The 6804-nt window shown below is 48.4% G+C and overlaps 1 pseudogene; it reads right to left on the reverse strand.

Annotated features, from left to right (window-relative positions):
- Nucleotides 1-473: 473 nt before the first annotated feature.
- Nucleotides 474-6804, reverse strand: part of LOC109386060 (GTP-binding nuclear protein Ran-like) — a 22113-nt pseudogene continuing 15782 nt past the window's right edge.

The raw sequence follows: 6804 nt of genomic DNA on the forward strand, positions 1-6804 counted from the left end.
CTGTTACTATGCTTCTAGTTGCTGTGTGATCTTCCAGGTGTGACCCCACCCCACTGAACCAGGTTCCCATGACAGATGCCCAGATTGCCTAGGGAGTCCCTGCCAGCACATGGACCTGTGCGAGCAGTCCTGTGTGATGCACGCTGTGCAGAAAAGGGTTAACACGGCAGGCCTGACTGCTCATCCTTAGAAAGGCCTGCTTCCCATGTTAGCCCTTGGCTGGCATCTGGGAACCTGGATTTCAGGAGAGTTGCCACCATTCCCTGCCTGATAAGGTGGCTCTCTCTGCCTAGACTGCTTATGCAAACAATGTGGTTTGTGCTGAACACCTGCTTTCCTTTTGGGAATCTGGAATTTGGGTACGTGCCAGGCAGAGGGTGCCTATGTGACCAGCTGCCAGTAAAAACCCTGGGCGCTGCTGAGTTTCTAATGAGCTTCTGTGGTTGGCAGCATTTCACCTGTGCTGTCACAACTCACTTCTGGGGGGGAATTAAGTGCATCATGTGTGTCCCCCACAGGGAGGGGCCTCTTAGAAGCTTGTGCCTGGTTTCAAAACTAGATTCACTATTCACTTTCAGAAACTCCTGCCACCTTGAGGAAGTTTCTGGGGAGCAAGTAGGATGTCACTTCTGAAGTGAAAGACAAGTTGTAACACCTTGTACCACCTACCATCAAGAAAGAGGCACACCCGGCTGACCGAGTGGCTCAGTTGGTTAAGAGTTTGCTTAAGAGCACAAGCTCTGAGCAACAGGGATGCTGGTTGATTCCCACATGGGCCAGTGAGCTGTGCCTGAGCTGAGCTGCCGCTGAGCTCAGCTGGTGAGACCACGTGCTCCTAATGACAAGATTGCCTGTTCGATGGTGGGCTACACCCATCCACGGCTGGGACTGAACTCAGCACCTTGAGCTGAGCTGCCGCCTGGATGGCTTAGTGGATAGAGCGTGTGCTCTTAACAGCAAGGTTGCCGGTTTGACTCCCGCATGAAAGAAAAAAAAGAAAGTGAGCAGTCTTTTAAAAAAGAAAAAAGAAAGAGGCACAATGTTTAGTGTCATTTTGTTTTTGTTTTTGTTTTTAAAGATTTTTATTGGGGAATTGGGGAATGGGAACAGTGCTGGGGAATTGGGGGAAGGGGAACAGAGAAGTTGTTGTCGTTTTGTTCTTCAATCTAGTTGTGGAGGATGTTGCTTCACTGGCCCAAGTTGGCACCATCATTGCGCTCATCTCTGGCGAGGCAGATCAGTCGCCGGCTTCTGGACTGCCGCTCACTGCGGCTGCTGGCCGCTCACGCTGGCTGCTGCCTACATACGGTAGCCCATGGAAACCCACTGCCACAGGGGCTGCAGCCTACGCCGTCGCTGGCAACTCATGGCAGCCCATGCTCCAGGTCGAGCTGTTGTTCAGCATCTTAGCTGTGGAGGGCAGTGTCACTGGCCCTCATATGTGGGATCCGAACCGGGGCCCTCTGGCATCCCAAGCGAGTTCTTAACCATCGTGCCACTCGGCCGGCCCTGTTTAGTGTCATTTTGGATTTTAGAGGCAGCACACACATCCCTACTGTAGCCGGCAGCTCTGACCCAATTGCCAAGTAACCCAGAGGAGGCCGGTTCTGAGGGGTCCCAGAGCCAGAGATGGCTCTGCTATGGTCAAGTCTTCAGTACAAGCCTCTCTGGCCACTTAGGTCGATGGTACTCGAAAAGTCTCTGGCAAACTGGGATGCTGCATGGAACTCCTGGCAAACCCAGGTGAGAGACTCACACAGATGCCCAGGGTTTAAGGCAAGGTTGTGTCCTCTTCTGCAGCCAAGTGTTCTCCTAGCTTCCCACTACACGCCTAATTGTAGAACATCATATTCAAAATTTGGTTCACCACTTACTTTTAGGAACCTTTCCGTAGATAACTATACTCTGTGGCCTCACGTTTCTTGGACTGAATTTGTGTTTTATTAAACTGGACTTGTAGCCATTTGCCTTGCTAAGTGACCCACCCATGTTGACTTTGTCTCCGAACTAGTTGTGTGAGATTGAGCAAGTTAACCAATCTGTTGAAGTGTTGGTTTGAAATAAGGTATGCAAAGGGCTTCGCACCGGGGGCCAAAACCTGGTAGCATTTATTGTTGTTAAAACTAGGTTGTTAGGGAAACAGTATGGTGGTTTCTCAAAAAATTTAATATAGAATTACCATATGATCCAGCAATTCCACTTCTGGGTATATATCCAAAAGAGTGGAAAGCAGGGTCTCAAATAGGAATTTGCATCCCCATGTTCATAGCAGCTTTATTCACAATAGCCAAAAGGAGGAAGCAACCCAAATGTCCATCCACAGATGAATGAATAAACAAAATGCGGTGTATACACACAATGGAATATTATTCAGCCTTAAAAAGGAAGGAAATTCTGACACATGCTACAACATCGATGAAACTTGAAGATGTTATGCTATGTGAAATAAACCAGACGCAAAAGGACAAATATTGTGTGATTCCACTTGTATCGGGTACTTAGACTAGTCAAATTCATAAAGACAGAGGTATAATGGTAGTTGCTAGGGGCTGGAGCAGCGGTTCTCAACCTGTGGGTTGCTACCCCTTTGGGGGTCGAACGACCCTTTCACAGGGGTCACCTAAGACCATCGGAAAATAAAAAGATATTTACATTACGATTCATAACAGTAGCAAAATTACAGTTATAGAGTATCAAGGAAAATAATTTTATGGTTGAGGGTCACCACAACATGAGGAACTGTATTAAGGGGTCACGGCATTAGGAAGGTTGAGAACCGCTGGGCTGGAGGGATGGGGCGGTGGGGAGTTATTGTTTAATGGGCACAGATTTTCAACTTGGGATGATAAAAGAGTTCTGGAGGGGCGGCCATTTAGCTCAGGTGGTTAGGGCGCAGTGCTCATAACACCAAGATTGTCGGTTCAATCCCTGAATGGGCCACTGAGCTGTGCCCTCCACAACTAGATTGAAACAACTATTTGACTTGGAGCTGATGGGTCCTGGAAAAACACACTGTTCCCCAATTAAAAAAAAAAGTTCTGGAGATGGATGGTGGTGATGGTTGCACAACAATGTGAATGTACTTAATTCTACTAAATGGTACACTTAAAAATGATTAAGGTGGTAAGTTTTATGTTATATTTATATTTTACCACAAAAACTATGCAAATAAAATGTAATTGAGATTTTTTTAAAAACTAGATTAACTCTTTTAAAGCAGTGAGCGCATATTTTACTTCTTCAATGTCAGTCAATTAAAAATATTCATGGAAGCCTGACAACCATATGGGATCTAAGACACAGAGTCTGTCCCTACAGAGCTCATGTTCTAGATGAGTCTACCTTTCTACATAGTGCCTGGTGAAATGTGTCAGACACAGGGAAAGGGCTTGTTGAGTGGTGACCAACATTTGCAAAGTAGCTTTTTGCTGTCACCTCTAAGCAGGTTTTAGGTTTTTGTGAGAGCAAGGTCCTTTTCTGTTTAACTTCTCTTCATACCTATGGCAGCCAGCCTCCAAGATGGCCTCCAGTGATCTGTGCTTCGTGGTATTCATGCCTTTGTGTCATCCCCTCCTGTTCAGTGTGGGCTGGACTTAATGAATAGAATAAGGCAGTTATGTGTTCAGGAGACTAGGTCATAAAAGGCAGATTGGCTCATCTTAATATCTCTCTCTCTGCCCCTGATCACTCACACGGGGGTAGCCCTATGGAGAGGCCCACATGGTAAGGAACCGAGGCCTCTTACCAACAGCCACGACCTTAAAAGCAGATCCCCTGGACCCTTACAAGTCTTGGGAGAGTGTAGCCCTAGCCTACAGCTTGACTGCAGGGGGACCACAAGACCCCCTGAGTCAGAGCACCCTCAGAAACTATGTGCAATAATAACTGTCTATTGCTGTAAGCCACTAAATTATGGAGTGATTTCTTATACAGCTGTATATAACTAATATCTTCCCTTCACAGTGTAGTGATTAACAAACTCTAGAACTAGACGGGCCTCAAATCTTAGGCCATTTCCAAGCTGTGTGACTTTGAGCATGTGACTTAATTTCTCTGTGCCTCAGCTTCCTTGATTGTAAAATAGGGGCCACTACTATTATCTACCTCATAAGGCTGTGAGGTTTAAATAAACACATATAAAGTGCTTAGCAAGGTGCCTGGCATATAACTGGCAGTAAATATCAACTGCTTTCGTTATTATTATGGCTGAATGCTGCAGAGACAGGGTGGGGATTAAGTCAAGGAAACACCTGCCAGTAAGTAGCACAATGATCATGACCTCCAGAGAAATAAGGGGGAGATGAGTTTTTGCAGGTGCTCCGGAAACAGGCCCCCAGAGTTTTGCTTTGATGCAGAGCATTGCTGGGCTCTTCTTACTTCAGATGGGACCACGCTGCTGGGGGGTGAGGGGAGGCAGCCTTCGGGACGGTTCCATGGATGCCAGGCCTCAGGGTCATGCCCATCCTTGAGCGAAGCAGCCAGTCTTCTGAGCAAGTGTCCCTAGCTTTTTAACATCCCTGCTCCAGAAGATGAGGGCAGAGAACACTTTAGACAGGTTGAACTGTGGCTAAAACGAGAGGTGCTGGGATTTCTAGTTTCCAGTATTTAGTAATTGTTAGCATCTCTTTCCCCAAAGGAAAAACATTTGATTCCAATTTTATTTGTAGGCCTGCAATAAGCATTTTTCCTTCAATTAAAAGGTATCATGTACTAAAGGAGAAAAGGGTTGGGAAAGCAAAAGCAAGAAACTTTTACCATAAAAGTAAAATAAATTACTAGGTAAAAGAAACAATCTGAAAGGGCTACATACATACCATATGATTCCAACTCTGTGACATTCGGGAAAATACAAAACTATGGAGACAGTAAAAGGATCAGGGGTTGATGGGTGGGGAGAGGGAGGGATAATAGGAGGAGCACAGAGGATTTTTAGGGCAGTGAAACTGTATGATGCTGTAATGGTGAAAACATGTCATTCATTATACATTTGTTCAAACCCATAGAATATACAGCACCAAGAGGGAACCCTACGGTAAACTATGGACTCTGGGTGATAATGACACGTCAACGTAGGTCCATCAACTGTAATAAATGTACCACTCTGCTGAGGATGTTGGGGCAGGTGTTGATAATGGGGGAGGCTGTGCATGTGTGGGGGGCAGAGGGTATATGCGAAATCTTTGGACCTCCCTCTCAATTTTCTGGGAACCTAAAACTGCTCTAAAATAAACCCCCTTTTTTTTCTTTTTAAGTAAAATGAGAAAGAAAGCTTTGATTCAGGGACATATTGCTTAGAACTCCGTTGAGCACAAGTAACAGAAGTTTCAAGCTCACTGAACCTTAGAAGGTTGTAAATCACAGGTACCTAGTGAACCAGAAGAAGGGATTATTGTTAAGGAAGGTAGGAGAATGCTGCTCAGAAAGGCCTAGAGGCAGCAGGGAGCACAGGCGGAGGTAGAATTCCTGTGGCCTGCCCCTTGGTGCGCTAACATTCTCCTTATTCTCTCCCTCCCTCCCTCCCTGCCTCCTCAGGCCTACAGTCTCCCATAGCTCTCTTTACTCAAAATGGTCTCTAGTTCTGCTGTTTTCTCTTTCTCTGTCCCAATCCTAAATTCCTGGGCTAGGGGACTCTGGCGGCCCAGTACCTTGGGGTAGGTGTCCGCTTACTGCCCCCCAACTCTGGCCTTGGCGGGTGGAGGTGGGGGCAACAGTACAAAGGAAGCCACCAGGAGCTCGTCCCTGTCAGAAAGCGGGTGGGGAGCCGGTAGTAGGAGGTGTGCGAGGCTGGTGACTTTCAGCTCGGCTAGTTCTGTGACTTGTGCCAGTCGTCCCCCAGGAGCAGGAACATACGTGACCTGCTGGCAGAAGTCGGCCCCACTCTGAGTGCTTCCTGCTGGTGCGCGCTTTCCCTTTTGATTTAAGGCCTTGCAGGGGTTGATTTGGACAGGGGCTGATATGGAGAGGAGCGTTGGAAGGATTCCTTCCCACCAGCTAGCCGTAATTCGTCCTTCTTGTGTAACTAAAGGGCCACCGAGAGGATATTAGGATTCTGCTTGCTTGCTTTTTTTTTTTTCGTTGCAGTAGGTTATTTATTAATGAGTGTGCAAAAGAAAACAAATAAAAGGGAAGTAATAAAATAACCTTGTTCATGTTCGAGTCCGCGTGTTCTGTGTGCTTATTTGCTGGCCGGCGTGGGGAAGCGGAGCGCTGCGCCCCGGGGAGGGGGCCGGACCCAGGGTGTCAGCATGTTCCGCTGCGGATGCAACGGGCCAATGCAATTCATTCCTCTTCCTCCCTCCTTTTCCTCCCCTCTCTCCCTCCCCCACTCGCCGTCCCCTTCCCCCAGCGGGTTCTGGGAGTCCTTGCCAGGAAAGAGGGTTTCCTGAGGGTGGCTTCCAGGTTGGATAAGTCGTGTCAGTCATCCCAAACGTCTTGAGGAAGGGGGAACCGGATCAACAAGGCGGCTGAAACTCGGGTTCTAGACGGCCCCGGGTGGCGTTCACCGCGGGCCCAAGCTGCCCCCGCCTCCCCGCTGGGGACCGCACTGGCCGCCGCCACCCGATCATCTGCTCTGCGCCCCTTCACTTCGGGGCTGCACGCGGGCGGGCTCGGATTCTACAGTGCAGGGTTCACGGTCGATCAGAGTTAGGGGGTGCCGGGGCTCCCAAAGAGTGTGGCTCACAGGGGTTGAGGTTCCGCGCTCCCCGAAGCCCTGGAGTCCCAGGGCGACCGAGAGCCCCAAAGCGGTGCGCCTGCCACCCATCCCTTCGCAAGGATAGCGGCGGAGATCGAAGAATGGCCTCC

This window comes from Hipposideros armiger, unplaced genomic scaffold (genome assembly GCF_001890085.2).
Source record: "Hipposideros armiger isolate ML-2016 unplaced genomic scaffold, ASM189008v1 scaffold_7, whole genome shotgun sequence".
Classification (NCBI taxonomy): domain Eukaryota; kingdom Metazoa; phylum Chordata; class Mammalia; order Chiroptera; family Hipposideridae; genus Hipposideros; species Hipposideros armiger.